Raw genomic sequence first — 17741 nt, forward strand, 5'->3', positions numbered from 1 at the left:
TGTCCGAGGGGGAGCTCCTGCGCCTCCTCGCACATACGGACAGAACAGCCTGGAGCAGGGCGTTTCAGCACCCACACACAGGCCAATGCAGAAGGTACGTTTATGTTCATTGTTTTTATTTAAACATGTGTATGGGTGCGTGTATGCTTATGTTATGAGTGAGTGTATGGTGATGGATGCTCGTGTGAATGATGGAGTGATTGCTGTATAAATGTGCAGCGCCTTGCATACACACATAATCATGTTGATTGTGTTAGGCCCAGTGGGGCCCAGGGGACAGGGATGGTATCTTTTTACTGGACATCTATCATAGATGTCCAGTAAAAATGTCATGCCTGCCCCCTGGGCCGCCAGCCCCAATTGCAAACTGTTTGGCTATTTACCCATTTTTTTGTTAAAAGTATGCTCTACAATGTAACATTTTAACCCATTATTTATTTTAAAAAAATGGGAAACCCCCCCCCCCCCAAACCCCTCTTTATTGGTTCAGGCTCCCTCACTATGCTCGGTCGCTATTGCATTTTTGGGGGAAATAGTTATGCCCCTCCACTTAAAAAAAAATCACCAGCCGCCACTGGCCCTCAGACTGTGTTGGGAAAGGTATGGGGGGAACCCAGGGACTATGGTGGGAGCACAATGGGCGGGAAGCATGGGATAGTGGTGGGAGCAGAGTGGGGAGAGCCCAGGGTGTGTGATGGGGTGGGGAAGAGACCAGGGACTGGGTAGGAGTGGGATGAGGGAGCCCAGTGACACGTGACCAGGTGGTGTGGGACGCATTTAAGGCTACACTGAGTGGGGAGCTAATTGCAATGAAGTGCCAGAGGGACAAACTAGGTCTCTTAGAGGAGGAATTGGAAGCTAAACTTACACATAATGGCTCACATGGCAAATAAGGGGAGTATGCTGCAAACGGGAATACCGGTTGATTAGGGGGCAATTAGATGTTTTGCAGACGAGAACTGCAGAGCGTTCATTGCTCTACCTCCAGCAGAGGTATTATGTCAAAGTCAATAAGGCGGATCGCCTGTTAGCGAGGTTGATTAGAAAAAAGAAGTGTCAAGGACAATCCTTAAAATAAAGGTGGGGGAAAAAAAGCACTGCTCTACCTGACATAATTTCGGTCTTAACGGAATATTAATCATCATCATCCCTGTACACATCAGATTCCCCTGAGGAGGGAGCCCAAAGGGAATACCTGTCCCAGTACCCTCTCCCTAATTTCACTCCTCAAGAACGGGAATAACTTAATGGAGACATTACTCCCTAAGTAGTAAGAGCGGCTATAGCTGCCTTGGCATCAGGAAAGGCCCCTGGCCCAGACAGCTTTCCAGTGTGTTTCAACAAAACCTTTAGAGAGGCACTGATACCGCGCTTAGTCCAGCTCTTCAACTCTTTTGGGGGAGGGTGGGCAGGGTTCATCACCTAGACAATGGAAGAAGCCCTGGTTGTGCTGCTCCCAAAGTCGGGTAATGACGTCACTATGCGGTTCGTACCGGCTGAATGCCCTTATTAATCTAGACACAAAGATCCACACCAAGGTTCTGGCATCACGCCTGGATAAGCTCCTCCCCAAACTGATTGATCCCTACCACTCAGGATTTATTAGGCATAGGCAGACCTCAGATAACATTAGGCGGGTCTGTAATCTGAGGTATTCGACCGAGTCGAATGGCCATTCCTCTTCCATTCCATGGAAGTTATGGAATTTGGTTCCAAATTCCTTCAATGGTAAGAGCTAACTACCGAACTCCCTGCTTGCACCTGGCAATCAACAGGCAACTTTCCCAGATGATCACAGTCTCACAAGGCACTTAGCAGGTTGCGCGCTCTCCCCGCTCTTCTATGCCTTCCACCCGGAGCCGCTCTTGGCCAGCATTAAGGCCTCCTCGGATATTAGGGGGATTTCCTTTGGGGTGAGGAGCATAGATTTGCAGCGTTTGCTGATGACATGCTCCTCTTGATCACAGAACCAGAAACATTCCCAGGGATCTTGCAGGAACCTCTTTCTCTTTGGGGAGGTGGCAGGGTTAAAAATAAATGCCCACAAGTCAGAGTTATTAAACTGGACGGCCACCTAAGAAAAGGTTCATGAATTGCGGGGTATAGTACCCTATGTATGGGCGGAAACCAGAATGAGATATTTGGGGGTCCAGATTACTGGTTCTCTGGGTTCCCTTTACCATGCTAGCTACCCGCCTTCAGCGGAAAAGCTGCACCAGCTGCTGGCGGAATGGGTGCCCTTATCAAAATCTTGGAGGGGGGTAAATGCCCTTAAAATGGTGATTTTGCCAAAAACCCTGTTCTATTTCATGGCCCTGCCAGTGGGGGTTCCCCATGGTTTCTTCAGGACCCTTCAAAAACATTTGGGGTCATTTATTTGTAACCGCAAGAGACCCAGAGTAGCTATGAAGATGCTAATGTCTCCCAGAAGCAAGGGAGGGCTGTGAGCCCAAACTTCGGCCTCCATTTCCTTGCGGCTCAAATCAGAGTGATCCGGGATTGGTTCAGGGGCGATCGCAGGAGGGTCTGGTATCGAATGGACAAAGTGGAGGTGGACTGCAAACAAGTACCGTAGCAGGATAGGGGTCCTAGTGGGGGACTCATGAGATGAGCTGGTGCAGAGAGTGAACTTGAACACCTTCCCCTCCCCACTGACGTCGCCGTTTAGGAATCCCCAGTTCACACTGGGTATGGAAAGGGGTGCCTTCAATCGGTGGGAGGCGGCAGGGTGCCGCAAATTATGTACCCATGTTCTTGAGTCAGGACATTAAATCCTTTGCACAGTGCAAGCAGGACTTTGGGCTAGATGAGGGGGAGAGGTCTTGTTACTCTCAATTGAGGCATTGGCTTATGAACCCAATGGTCAGGTCAGCGGCCACCAGGGATCTCATGCCCTTTGAACGGTTCATAATAATGAACACAGGGACAGGCATTTGGTAGGAGAGTTATATGGAATTATACCAGAAGGGGCAAGGAGTGAGGGATGGCACTATATGGATCAGTGGGTTCAGATAATGGTCCAATGGAATCTCACCCCAGAAAAACTACATAAATGATACCCAACTTTGTCACCGCTCTGCTGGAAGCGATGTGGAGAACTGGGATTGTGGAAACATATCTGGCAGGAATGCACAGGCATAGAGCCTTATTGGGACATGATCGTGCTGCAATGATGGTCGTCCTGGGAATGGACGGGATTCTGGAAAATCTACCCTCAAAAGCTCAAAGAAAGACACATGTCATCCTGAACGTGGCAGCAACACTTGTGGTGGCACACAAATGGAAAATAAAAGCTTCCGCCACAGAACACGAATATATTAGTAAAATCTGGAACTTTGTGCCACTGGAGTGGGTGACCTATGGATTCAAGGGGATCACCAAAGGTTTATCTCGGACTGGGACATTGTCCTGCATCACCTGCAGCTGGACTTGCGGGCTCCATGGTGCCTAAGGAAAATGAGATTGCTGGGGCTGGTGTTAGCACTCGGTCCACTTGTGGAGGGCGCCTTTACAGGAAGCTGGAAAGGGATATGGCTGAAGTTTCTATGGAGGGTTCTCAAACGGTGCAAGGGCTCGTACACTGGCTGGCGAGAGAGCGGGCCACTCACAGAAACTTGGGACCAGGAGCCATCTACAGAGTTTATGGACTTAAGCGGGGAGGGGGACAGGAATGGGTGCATTGTTGGTTACATACATGTGTTGGGATCTAGGGAGTAGGTGGAAAAAGATGGGGGCCAGAAGCAATGGGGAGGGGATTACATGTGTTCTTAATATTGAAAATGCCAAAAAAAATACATGTTCTTAAATAAAGCACATTGTTACTGTGCTGCCATCAGGTCCCTGGCCCAGCACAAACAAGCGCACACACATTCGTTGACTCTACACTAATTTATTCACACAAAGCATTCACTCACTCATTGCATGAGAGGATCAGAAGTGACCTTCCCATACATTTTATACCCTCCTGCACTTGTTCCAAACAGGCACAGGGAAATGTTTTTTTGCCCTTTGCTTTTAAAAGAGCGCCTCTTTTGAAAATGCTCAGAACCCCACTTCCTTGTGCAGTTGTGCATTTGGTGGGAAAAAGAGTACCTCAATGTGCACAACTATGATGCACAGATTTAAATGTCCTTTGTGCACGGTTCACCACCTTTTTAACCCAAGTGAAGTTAATGAGCATCCCATCAGTTGCACCAAGCACGTTTTGAAAATCGTGGCACGATGGTTTATCCATACTGTTCCATTCTTTGCGCAGTACGTTAATTTCAGAAAGTTTGTTTGGAGGGGTCAGAGGGGAATTAGGAATTGGAAAAGACACACAAGAAGGAAAGGGTGTATTGAGTTTGTACTGTTTCTGCAGTCATTAACCCCAGATATGCTCATGAGCAGGTGTTGTGTTAAATACCATTAGCTCCAGTGCAGATACTGTGACTGGAATCGTTAGCCCCAGAGTACATACTGTGCATGTCATCATTCAGGTATTCTGTCATATGTAATGGATTAGTAGGTACTGTATCAAACGTCATTAGTTCCAGGGAAGGTACTGTGTCTGGAATCAGTATCCCAAATCCAGTACTGTGTCTGTAATTATTTACCCCAGGGTAGGTATAGTGAGATGTAGCTGATGAGCAGGTATTGTGCCTGCACTCATTCGCTCCAGCCAAAGGATGTGCCATTAGCGCTAGAGAAGGTAGTGTATACTGATCTTCATCGGTGTGTTGTTTATGTGTCTGCAGCCATTAGACCTAGAACAGACACTGTGACTGCAGTTATTAGCCAGAGAAGGGTCATTAGACCCAGAGATAGTACCGGATCTGCAGCCATTAGCCCTGGGGGGGATCATAGAGTAGGCATTGGAACTGGAGACAGTACACGTCTACAATCATTAGCCAGTGCAGGTATTTATAGTCACGTACACCAGAACAAGGTCTGTGTAGTAGCTGCACAGCAGTTACTGCCTCCACATGCATTCCAGCACCTGAACTGTACCGTAATGAGCTTCGGAGCAGCTACTGTGTCTACGATACCAACAATAGGCTGCCCTCATACCTGCCTAACCTCCTTGTTTAATTCGGAGACGGAGACTCCAGGTTTTTATGGTCTTCTCTGGGGAAGAGCGCAGAGTCTCTGGGTTTTCCAGTTCAGTCCCAGAGTTGCTGCACCTCCACCCATGCCTCCATCCAATTGGCTGCAAAAATACCCTGCTATTAGCCAATCGGATGGCGCGGGCGGGACTGACTATGCACGAATTTGGGCTTGTTGTGGGCTGCAGCGCTGCCCCTAGCTGCCGGTTTGTGCCCCATCATGGCGTGTTGTCGGCCCTGGCCCTGCTGTTGCTGTGCTCAGCTGACAGATGAGACTCAGTGCAGAGGCACTCCACTAGAGCAGATTTATCCCTCTTCTGGCCCCCTCGGAGTCAGCCCTCACTTCGGCGGATAATCATCTGCTGCTTGCAGCAAAGCAGTGCATGTGTGTGACCGCACTCTAAAGTCAGATCCAGCCCAGAAACAGTTAACTTCTACATTGGCAACCAAAGTACCTGACAGTGTAATGAAAAAACAGCACCAAAATAAAAAAAAAAACAACTTGTGAAACCACTGCATGATCGTCACCCGGCTAAATCGACTCCTCTGAGGCAGCAACTTTAGCCTATGCCAATCCGCACCTTTCTCCAACCAAAAACTGCTAATTCATAAATAAGTTTCCTGCAGGTCATCTGAGCTTTGTTGCCACAATACATATTCAACAAAAGAGCTAAGCTACTTGACTTCTCAATCTTTGCTCACTTTCAAAACTGTTTGGTATTTCCACAGTGCACAATTTATTAATCTGTTCTGATAAGGCATTTTAGTGGACTAATGCGTTCCCCTTTGCAGATGAGGCCGCTGGCAATAGGGACTACTGCAAATGCAGACCCTCCAGCTTATAGCGATTTTGCAAAAACAGATGTTTTTGCAAAAAAAAAAAAAACAGCTGCAAAAACGACCATTATGTAAAGTATGGCCAGAGCACAATTTGCGCTACAGCTCAGCCCCATAGAAATGCGCAGGTCACTCTTGAGACTAGGGTGACCTGCTCATTTCCAAAAATGGGTTATCTAAAATTAACATAGCCTCGACTCCATTTTTAAATGCCCAATTTTTTGAGGAAAAGGGTCCAAATCTACATTTTAAAAAAATTAAAATGGTCACACTACGAGACGAAAAGGAGAGAGAGGGTGAGTGATGGGTGAGATGTTAATTGATAGGCAAGAAAGAAGAGGGCGAGCAGTGGATTAGAGGAAGAAGCAGTGCACAAGAGAGCAGAGGAAGCAGTGGGACAGAAATCTGAGAGCGAGCCGAGGTACAGAAAGTAGAGGGAGCGTGTGCCCAGGGGGAGCAGTGGGCTGGATAGCAGAGGGGAAGCGATTGGCTGGAAAGAGGCAGTGAGCTGCAGATTTGAAAAGATGAAGGAGGAGTGCGATAGAATGGGGGAAATGATATAAGGTGCAGAAGCAGCACAAAAGAATAAAGGACTGTATACTGTGGGAGGAATTGGAGAGTGTAAGGTATGAGTTGGGGGCATGATTTGGAATGTGGCAGGGGCGTGCAAATTGTGACTTGGCAGTGTAACATAGCAGGTGAGCATATGTATGTCAGAGTGAAAGGTTCAGGAATGCAAGTTGTGATGGGGAGTTGGTGAGATAGGTGTTTTGGGGATTGGAGAACACAGAAGGGGAATATTTTCAGCATTACAACGGATAATGATCAATTTAGTTAATGCTATTAGGCAAGCAAATAAAACCAAAAATGTAGCCAACTGTTCTGCCAAGCCAGAGACATCTGAGACTCTTCCTATCAAATTAATTCAAAAGATACATAATAATGACACTCTAGCTCTCTTGTAGCCAGCATTCTGCCCCTTTCCTGCAATGTGACAGTCTAACACCGGCCAGTTAATACAAAAAGCCCTGCAAAAATGCTGCAATAAATAAAGGTTTGTGCAGCAAAATTTGCTGTTTTACACGCAAAATCCGGGAGGTTCTGAAATAGCTACCGGAAGGACATTGTAACCATTACATTACACTTTTTAGATCAACTCCATTCATTTAAATAATTTTAAAATTTAAAAATACTGGTTGTATTATAATGTAGTTTTGTTGTATTCAATTAACACATATGTTTAACATTTTGCTTTACTTCATATTCATATTTATTGCCTGCCGAACTGATCCTTTATCCGAGTTTTCTTTTTTTGAGATAAGGGCGGGGCATGTGGGCAGAGCCTTGTGCAATTGGGTGATTGTTGTGTGGCTATGGGCGGGGCATACATCGCAGTGTTTTTAATTTTCAAAAGTTGGCAGGTATGACTGCCCCGTGTAATTTGAAAACCAGAAGTTTTAAAAGTCACGTAGATAGCATTTTTTAATTTCAGCATGTGATAAGTACAATAGAACGAATTAGAGCTTCAGCCTCTCACTTCAACTGCATTTCCGGAGATTGCAAAAGGGCGTTTCTTAGCAATATAACAACACAGGAGTGAGAACGATCAAAGTTAACAGACGCTGAAAGAAATGCATATAAAATTCATTACAAGAGCTGGATCTCATGCACTCACCTGATGCTGCCTGGAAACTGAAAACGAGAGCTCGGTAAAGGGAGGCCTTATGTTGCATTCATTATCAATTGAAACACACAACTAAAGTCCCTATGAGACCCGATAGAATTGTGTAACTCTTTAAAAGTTTGCCGATATTTTCTAAAATGCCTTTAACCCGTCATGACGTATTTCACTTATTTCAGAAATGCTAAATCTACTTTACGTTTTCACGTAGCCTTAGGTCTTCTACGTGTTTGAAGAGAATCATGGAGGAAACAGGATGCTATGCCGTGCGCCGGCAGGTATTTATTTTGTATTGTGTATTTGTAAGCGCAAGGTATATTAAAGTGCCAGTTGGTTTGTTTTTGTTAATTTGTTTGCAACAGCGGGTGTGTCTTCTTGGCTGGTATTATCCCGGGAATAGAAGTGATTTATGAGTGTGGCGCACAAGAGGAGCAAATTTCCGGGCAGAATTTTTGTTCCAAATCCGGCTGTCAGCAAGTCGGATTTATTGTTTGCGTAACTGTACTCGCATGTCTTCCACCTCCAAATTGCAGTCGCTTTTTGCTGTATTCACGGGCTTTCTACAACACGGTGCATGTGTGTACGCCATCGTCTTCATCCTTATCTGCATAACACGGCTTTCACTGTTTCAACAGCAATTAACTCACCCAGTTTTAATTTAAGCCCCATGTCGATTCCATTTTTACCACAGTTGGGTGCACTCGGGGCTGCTGAGCCCACCTGTGCCGGGTGTGATATGTATGTAACCCTGCATTTAATACTGGGGTTAATAAAGTGCAGTTAAGTTGTATGTGTCGGTGAAGAAAAAATAAAGAAAAAAAAATATATATATATGATTTATTTCCTAATTTATGTTATAGCATTTGGGGGGGGGGGAACATTCAAGACATGTCTATAGGTTAATGTGTGTGTTGGGTTATGTATCATATGCGTTCTTCTTGGGGCCCCTATGTGTTTTTTCTTAATGTGCTGTGTTTGTCAGGGAATAAAATCCCATGTTTATTTGCTTTACACTGTCCGTTATCCATGTTGTGTCACATTGGGCACTGGAATGTTAGTGACATCATGGAAGGTGTTGGTGTCGACCACCTGCAGGGAGAGCATGTGTTTCTGTGAGGTGACTTCACCTCGCAGGCTGGGAGGACTCTTCCCCTCCCCCGCCTGGGCTTAGGGGTAGGGAGAGTCCGAGGAACAGAAAGCGTGCTTTTGGGAGAAGGAGGAGATCGGAGGGGAAGCCCACAGGGGCTGCTGCCCCATGGCAGCCCCCCTCGGGGGGCTGTAGAGACCTTGCCAAGCCCTTGTTAGTTTTTCCACCCCCCCCCTCCCCCGGAAGCATGAGGGGAGCTGGAGGGTTTCTCGAACCGTGGGAGTGTTCCTGACAGGCCACTCTGGTCTGTGATATTTAATTTCCCCTCACTGAGATAAAAAAAAAAACACACAGGAGAAACGAGGAGAGAATAAAAGGAGGATGCCAGCCCAAAGTTCTCTTCCCCCTCATGAGAAACTCTGGGGAGAGAGAACAAGGAGCCTGGGTGAAGGGAGGACGCCCATTTGCTGTCTGTAGGCCTCTGCATTTCGGGGTCATCCCTCGCTGTCAGGGTTTGTGATGTGAGGGAAAGAGTTGAGGGAGAGGGAGAATTGACAACCGACTTATGAACCCTGTGGCAAATGGGGGGGGGGGGTGAGGGGGGTTTAAGGACAATTGCAGCACTCAGAGGAGGGAATGCGGAGACCCAAGACCCTCCATTACATCATTGCCCAGTGTGCCACTGTGCTGGTTCTCGAGCAAATATAAAAGAACAAGCGAGGTGAGAAATATAGTGCCCCAATGTCTTTTTGGACAGTTTTTACATGTGCGCTATAAATAAGTGAGGTTTCAGCCTTCTTCTCTATCAAGAGTTAATTCCCCAAGGGCGTGTGACTGAGCCGCCGGAGGCCAGTGTGCTGCCCTAGCGTGGTATGAGGAATGGGCTGTGGCTTTCGTGTCTTTTTATCCTTCGATGGGGCCATAAATCCTATGTGCTGCTCAAGTTCACATGGACTGCTCTGTTAGCGCTTGTCTCGCCCAGCGCTCATTGGGAACAAATGTGCCAGAGCAGGTAAAGGCGCACTAGCAGTAGTGCAAACGGAAGTAAGGAGTTATTTTAGCTTTTGACTGCAAGCGTTCAGACCGTTTTGCGGTTATTTAGTGAAGCTGGTTGCTGGCTCAAAGAAGAAAATTAACGCTTTAACTTAATGTAGAAAGACCGTTGTAGTACACATCGATCCCAAGTCTGTGCATTCATTTTTACACACCTCTCTGAGACTTTGAATCTGCTGTATGTTTTTTTTAAATGTTATTGCACCTATCGGCAAGTGAGCCTGTATTACAGAATTGTGAAAGGAAAATATATACTGTAAGGCTGACGCCGTTCCATGTGGCAAACCAGGGTTTTTCTGAAAACTTGTTATTTAAAATAATTGTTTTTCTTAAGCAACTACTTATCGTTCAAGAAATTCTATTACTCACTGCTCTAATTTATTTTGTATAGGTAACTTAAGCCACCTCTATAAACATGCTAACCTATACTTTGTCTCTTGCTTGTTTAGGAAAATTACAAAAGAACAGGAAGATGGTTCTTTTGTAGTAATGTATTATGTTTATAATGCATTTGTTAAAGCGGGGATTACCTTGCCACTACTATATTTACCAACATAAAGGCAACTTGGTTCCAAGGCTGTTGGATACAGCTGAAATAAAAGTAATGTTTAACTTGTACATGTAGAACGACATTGTTTCCTTTTACAGGAGGATGATTCTGGGAGCTGGCCCCATCTTCTTGTGCCCAGTGGAGGCACTTATTTCCATTTAAGAAGCCCCAGTGTTGTGTTTTCTCTTGGCTTGTGCCCCGAATTTCCGAACAGACGCATTGTGCACAGTAAGGTGTATGACCCTTCCTCCTGTTCATCATGGGTGCTTGCTATAGATGGATGTATGTACAGCAAGTTTCTTTCCATTGCAAATAAGGTTAGATACACCTTACATATATGCCGCCACCAGAGCGGGGGAAGAGTGCAGCAGCAGCCCGGGGCTCTGGGTGAAAATGGGGGCGGGAGCGCTACGGCATGAAGATCGCTTGCCATGGTTTCTGTAACTTTAGTGCCCTCACCTTACAAGGTGAGGGTTCTGATTTGAACATTGTAGGGAGATGTGCCTGACTTTACCGCTCAGTGCTGCCAGGCAGTGCATTGAGCTGGACCAGCCAGAGTCTTTCTGTACCTCAAGATGTCATTGTTGATTTCCCTGCTCCCCCCCCCCCTCCAAGCATTTCTTCCACTGTTTGTATAGGACAGTGTTCCTTCATTTCTTTGTGTTGTCTCACTGACTAGATGCCTGCATGTTCATGTGCACTATGCTAGTATACAGTGAAAATGCAGACCCCTACTTAGTCTTGCCAGCAAGATCACAACTCGATTAGTATTTTGCCTTAAAACTAGCCATACTGTAGGCAGAGAGTCTTCAATCTGTGGGAGGCGTGGGCATGATCAGAACGTAGAGAAGAGACCCATTTTTTTTCCCCTCACTTATCTGTGCATGGTGTGCCACTGCCCCCCCCACCCTTCCATGCACATACTCGGTGCAAAGTGATGGGGTCGTGGCCATGAAACGGGAAATAAATGCAGCCTGGATGTACGCTTTCTGGCATTTGGACCGCACATTGCCACAGATTGCTGAAGCCCAGCAGTCTGCTGTGGGAGAGACGGCTATCGTACAACACCGGTCCCGCTGCTTTGGCTGCCCCTCTGTCTCGTCACCACTCTGGTCCATGAGCCAGCTCTGGCCGGGTATGAGATCTGGAATTGGATGTCTAGCTTGATCTCGGGACCTGGTCTGCCTCAGCCCTGACCAGGCTTAACCAAGCCCCCACTTTCGCTGGGGGCTCGGTGACATAATTTCGATGTGCTTCTTTACCCAGCCGTCACTCGCACATTTCCTGGCTTGGTTTGCTCATCCTGTTTGATTCCTGTGGTGTCCTTTTCAGGACAGAAGAAAACAATGTGCCATGAACATCACATGGGGAGTTAGAGGGGTGGGGGTGCATCACTGTTGAAAGCAGGCTTTCTACATGCTGGGCACATTATTGTTCAAATTTGCATTTTACACGTTCATAGGAAAAAGTCATTTCCAAGTCAAAAAAAGGCTGCTGAAACTTGCATTCACTAGTTTTCTTCACAATGTTTATTTTTTGTTTTTGCCAGAGCACCACACCAATATTCTGTAATTTATGTGCCCCTTGGTTTGTGTTTTATCACAGGTTATATTTATACAGATGTTATGTTTGTCAAAGTCGCTAATCACAAATGCTTCTGCTGTGCTGACAGCAGTTCTTGGGAAACTAAACTTGTGGGTGTTGGAGAGAATTCTCATAAATGTGCTAATTCCCATCACCTTAGAGACCCCCAACAACTTTGCTGGATTTTGATGACTTGATTTTTTTTTTTTTTTAGCTGGGTACAGTGTCTTTTTCCCACTCTCATATATTTTGAATGTGTTTTACTCTTGTGTTTTCTTTGGTTATGGAGTTTTAGACAACTCTATAGGCATAATCTTTTCATGTGTGTCACACAGCACCCTCAGTGCAGTGACACAGGAAAACCTTTAGGCTGTCCCAAGGTTTTAATACCTTCTCTGGGATAAACTACTGTTTCCCAGAGAAAGTAAAGTGAAATTGGCTTTACCAGTCTTTTTTCAAATTTCTAGACCCAGCACACCCTATCTTACAGTGCTGGAGGGGTTACCTAGTATCCACTGTCTAGAAACTCATGTAGCAGTCAAATGCTACCCTTTCCTCTCGAAATGGCTGGTGGCAGTGGTTTGACAATGAACTACCATGATTTTTCCCGACCGCGAACACTGGTAGCGTTAAATTACGGGAGCCATGTTTTCTGAGCCCCCTTTGTTTACGGGTCCGGTCTTCTTTTTCTGCCATTTCTTTTGGAAATGTCCTTCTAGAGCTTCTCTGCGTGCCAAACCAGGTTTGGTCCCTTTGTTCCTTCGCCGTTGGTGGGCTTCAGGACTCAAGACCGCCTCTGGCGCCCGAGTGTCTGGGGTGGGCAGGAAGTGAGGGAGGTGCCTGAAACTCCCTGTGCTTAGTCTCCTAGGAGACCCAAATGCACTCTGGCATGATTGGCTGGCTGGCTGGCTGGCTGGCTGACTGTCTGGCAAGGACAGCCACCCTGCTGGGGAGTGGCAGCTAGGCTGGAATGCACTGAATAAAAGTCTCTTGGCTTGGAAGGCAGAGTCGACCACTGGAACGTAAGAACCGAAGACGAGCTTGAGGAGGATGGCTGCTGCAACTCGTGGACCGTTGGTATGCCCGGAAGCCCTGCTGCAGGTCCGAATCAGCAATTTCATCTCGACAGAGAAGCCCTACAAGGACGACTTCTCCCTTTGAGTTGATGGGACCAATCAACTTGAACCGTAAGCCACCTGGATACCATTCTTGGGGCTGGTTGTATTTTCCTCAGTGTGCTGCAGGAAACCGAATAACCAGGGAGAGGGACACCAGTTTGCGTGCTTTACTACAGCTACCGGAAACAAAGATTTGCCAGTTCCCCGCTTTGCAACCAGTTTCTTCATTTAAAAGGTACTGTGAAACGAAACTGGGTGTACTTAAAGTAGCGTTTCGTGGTGAGTGCTTGAAACTTTCCCAATTTACAGGCCTAGTCAGCTTGTGATCCAACATATGATTTTTTTCTTTTACAAACTACTGAGAACTTTGGCAAAGACTTCTCCGTTTAACTACCAGAACTGCTTTATCCTATACAAGACTTTAGCCCATTGACTTTGGCCTAACCTATTGCATTGAATTAACTCCTGGTGAACGCAAAATATTTGCATTGTCTAAAAATAACTGTAATATTCTTTTTATTAACCTATGCCATTTTGCTCCTCGTTCAAAGTAGTTTAATTGGCTCAGAAATGTACAGTGTAAAGTGCTGAAGTATATTTGAGTGATATAGATTGCCTCCTTCTAGTGAATGTTTTGTAACTGACTGTGGACGTGTTTTACCGAGAAACCTTGAGTGTAAGATATTTGAATACTTGTGATTGTAGACCTCTGTGTAACATCATTACAGCTCACATTCCCCTCTTGAGATGAACCTGGCTGCTCAGCAACACTACCAAAACTGTGTAGTACAGACTTATACCGAAGGTTGCTTTTGCTTACACCTGTAGTCCTTCCTAGTTGTGTGTAGTGGTCCCAAAGGGCACTTCATACAAACTCAACCTAACAGTAGGTTCATGTGTGCCAACTTTTAATTTTCACGTCGGAGGCAGAAGTACCCCAGCCCATTGCCCTGGCCAAACCCATTTTATAGCGCTTCATTTTTTTAATGAGTAATTGCAAAAAGTCAAATCTCAGCAATGGTCTGTCAACCTGCTGAGCTACCCCAGTACTATAGAGCGAATCTATGCATCCCTTGATGTACTAAAAATCCCTGCATTACCAACAGTACTTTGGATGCACCACTGCCATAAAAGTGATTTAAAAGTAGAATTCATGTATATCTTCCTGTTGTGGGTGCCAGGCCTTCGCCTGCATGGGGCACCATATGTTGCAGAGAAGCCAGGGACCCTCGTGTCTGTCACGGCAGCCGCGGCGGAGTCTGCTGCTACTTCAGCACCATCACTGAACTGCAGTAAAGGCTAAATGGCTATTCTGTTTCCGAAAGTTAGCTCTGTGGGTTAAGCACTACCATGTCGGATTTTATGTAAGATATGTAGATTCATGATTAGAATGCCAGCAGGCTGGACTTCTCAACTATTCTAGGCCGAGAATAGAAAGGGTAAAATATAACCAGCTTCTCTTTCTCTCGCTCTCTATGATTTGTTTGTCTCAGTGACGAGTCATGTTTTCAGGTATGTTCTGACTGCTCTCTGTTCTGCCAGCTGAGGTGGACTGGGCTATAGGGAACTTTGGAGATTTCCCAGCAGTACTCTGCATACTAGGTCTCTTTTGTGTGTGGGGGAGGATGTGCGCTGACTAGCAGAGTATAGTGCGCAAATATTGGTAATGTCCATCTGGTAGGTCTATAAATTATTTTTTAATTTTTTACTGTACTTTTTCATTTGCAGGAACACTCTATCGTCCCATCTTGGACAACGGCTCTATCATCCCATCTTGGACAGCAAAGTCCCCAGCAGCAGTGGCTCCAACAAAAATCCTGACATCTGTAGTAGAACTTGATGAAGGTAAGAAGAAAAAAAAAAACTTTTTGCTGTGGGTGGAGACATTTTAAAGGTATAGTTGAGTCACAATCGGGCATTTCAAACCTCATGTCCAGTTTCAGGGGTGGGGGTAACTGAAAGTTCACGTTGCATGTGGGAGTGGCATTGACATTGCACTGTGTAGACTCTTTGTTTCCCAGCGTTAGGTCCTGCTTTACTAGCTGATGCCTAGCACCCAAGAGCTGGTTTTAGCCCTTTCACATCTAATCTTTTTCGGGTAGACCATGTATCCTTGACTACCTTTTGTTTTCATTGCAGCGGCATCGCTCCACGCGTCGGTATATCAACCAAAGCACCTGTGTCCCAGCAAGAAAAATCCAGTGAAGCACTTGACCCAGTCACGCAGACGGGTAAGGATATTTTCCCAATGTACCATGAGTTGAGTATCTGCCCTGTGCAATGTGCATGCAGGTGTGGTTTTTTGGCCACCATTTGTGGCCTGGTCAAGGACCACACTTAGCTAGGACTTCACGATCTGAACCGGGAGTCTTCTGGCACTTGTATCAATGTGGTGGTGTTTATTTTAACCAGTATTTCTGACCCATTTTTGCAACAGGCTAACCCCCCCACCCCTCCCACATCACATCCCCCTCCCTGCAAGCTGTTCACATGTACTCTTTGCATGTGGTGTTTGCCATTTAAACTTTAATGTTTTTGGAGGCATTTTTAATATTTGAAAACGTAAATATTTTTAAAAACGAACGTGGCATACACTAAAGTAGGGATTTGCAATGTTTTGACAGATTCAGGCTTGTTTTTGAGATGGATCATTGGTACTAAGTGAAACAATCTTTATCACTGTACTGATGAGAAGAAAGGTTGTTTTAAAAAAAAAAGACTTAACAGAGCTGTCTTCTCAATCAATTTCTCGTACGTGTCAAACCTCTGCCACATACAAGTGCGTGCAGCGGCAGATCAGCTCTGTGAGCCCCAGTCGTTGAAGGAATCTGGTGAGTTTTGGACTCTGTGTGCGCATATGTGTGGGCACAATGCGTGGGTTGATGCGGGAAGGGGGTGGTGAGTGGGGAAATGGGAGGTTTGTGGTGGGGGGGTTATAAACCCCCCCCCCCCTCCCCACCCCATTACGAGTGAATGAGTGTGAGTTGGGAAGGAGGGGGCAGTATGTTATATTTATGCATTTTAAAGCCAACACAAACAGAAGAAAATAATTTTTTGTGTTCACGCTTTAAAATGCAGGAATATCACAGTACTGGATCGTTTCCTAATGCCTAAGATGGTAGGAATCTCAAATGAAAAGCAGAAGTAGAGGTGGAAACAGACAAAAGAAATACAAAACACAAATTATGACGACTCTTATGTGGACTTTGTGTTCAACTGGATCGCAGTTGCTGAAGAAGTCGCAGTGTGGGGTTTTAGGCGCATTAGCAAATGACAGCCTGATGCCAACAAAATTAAGCTGTCATTTTAAAACCATGCTGATTTAGCAAAAAATGACGAGTGATTTCTTTATACGGCAGCTTCTAGGCATAAAAAAAAAAGCAAAGAAACACTGTTAAAAATGTGGCCTCAGCACCTGCAAATGATTTGGAAACTTCTTGCCACAATGCGTACCATCTGGGCAAAAACTAGCCTTTTACAGATGCCGAGAAAGTGATTCTGCCAACAATTCTTGCTATCAACCGGGTAATGCTTGGTGACGGTGCAGCAGAGAAATGCAAAGTATCCCTATGTCTTGACACTGCGATTTTCTGCTGCATCACTGACGTGTCCTCTGATATCAGTATAGAATTGATATCGTGCTTGAACAGTAGTTTGCCGTACCATTGGATGAGGGCACTGATATTTCAAAAGAAGCTCATTTGATTGCTTATGTGAGGTACTGCCATGGAAAAGACTTATTGGAGGATTCCTTATTTAGTAAACCAATTCAGGGCAGAGACACTAAGTTCCCTCTACCTAAAGTGGGAGGGGTGTGTTGGCATTTGCACAGATGGTGCTCCTTCAATATATGGTGCTAGAGCTAGGTTAAAAGCAAGTGTTGGCAGTAGCTCCACATATATTGTGGACACACTGCATGATAGGAAGCTTTGCATGTGCGCAATATGGGAAGTTAACTCTGAGGTGCTGTCTCCTGTTATTAAGATCCACCCCACAAGAGTCTGTCTGTTTGCCACATTATGTGCAGAAATGGGAGTTGAACATGATGTTTTGTTTCACACGGTCAGGTGGCTATCAAGGGGAAAGGGTTTTAATCTCATTTAGGAACTCTGGAACGACTTTCTCCTCGGTTTAGACCAGATTCATGCTGCCTTGTACCTTTTAGCTTACCATGGTGACCTCTTTGAAAAGCACATTTTTTAGACCTATCCCTGCAAGGCACAGAAACCATCATTTGCTATCAACGCAAAATTGTCAGCATTCAAGAAGAAGCTGGACCTTTGGAGGAGGAGGGTTGATATCGGCATTACCGATGTGTTTCCATTATTAGCAGATGCTCTTGAGGAGACTGAGTATGATTTCATTCGTTTCTGAACTAATAGGGAACCATCTTAGAACCAGTCTTGCAGTACTTTCCAGGGGCCAATTGTCAATGACGGGATGGTTCAGCCTTTCCTAGCAGAGTTAGGGGCCCACCTCCCAATACACCTTCAGGAGAAGCTAATGGCACTTCAAAGTGACTGCCTCCTGGAGAGCCAATTCAGAAAATTATATTTGGGTGGATTTTGGCCAAATGTGTCTGCAAAGTCCTACTTTATCCAAATGTACAGTCAATGTACTGTTATCTTTCAGGACCGTTGTACCTTTGCAAGATTGGATTTTCAGCACTTGAAGCCCAAAGACTAAATATCGGACAAAGCTAGAGGTGGAAGAAAACCTGTGGATGGCTATTGCAAAAATGTAACGC

General features: G+C 45.6%; 1 protein-coding gene across 3 annotated transcripts in view; it reads right to left on the reverse strand.

Annotated features, from left to right (window-relative positions):
• Positions 1–7668, reverse strand: part of LOC138526302 (LIM and senescent cell antigen-like-containing domain protein 1) — a 548584-nt gene extending 540916 nt beyond the window's left edge. The window contains exon 1 of one of the 3 annotated variants that reach the window (XR_011283543.1): positions 7597–7668. The gene's annotated coding sequence lies outside the window, so the exon portion shown is untranslated. The remainder of the gene's footprint in view (positions 1–7596) is intronic. The other 2 variants (XR_011283548.1, XM_069636882.1) reach the window with 2 other exon arrangements.
• Between the last annotated feature and the right edge of the window lie 10073 nt (positions 7669–17741).

This window comes from Ambystoma mexicanum, chromosome 7p (assembly GCF_040938575.1).
Source record: "Ambystoma mexicanum isolate Mex_15411 chromosome 7p, UKY_AmexF1_1, whole genome shotgun sequence".
Lineage (NCBI taxonomy): Eukaryota > Metazoa > Chordata > Amphibia > Caudata > Ambystomatidae > Ambystoma > Ambystoma mexicanum.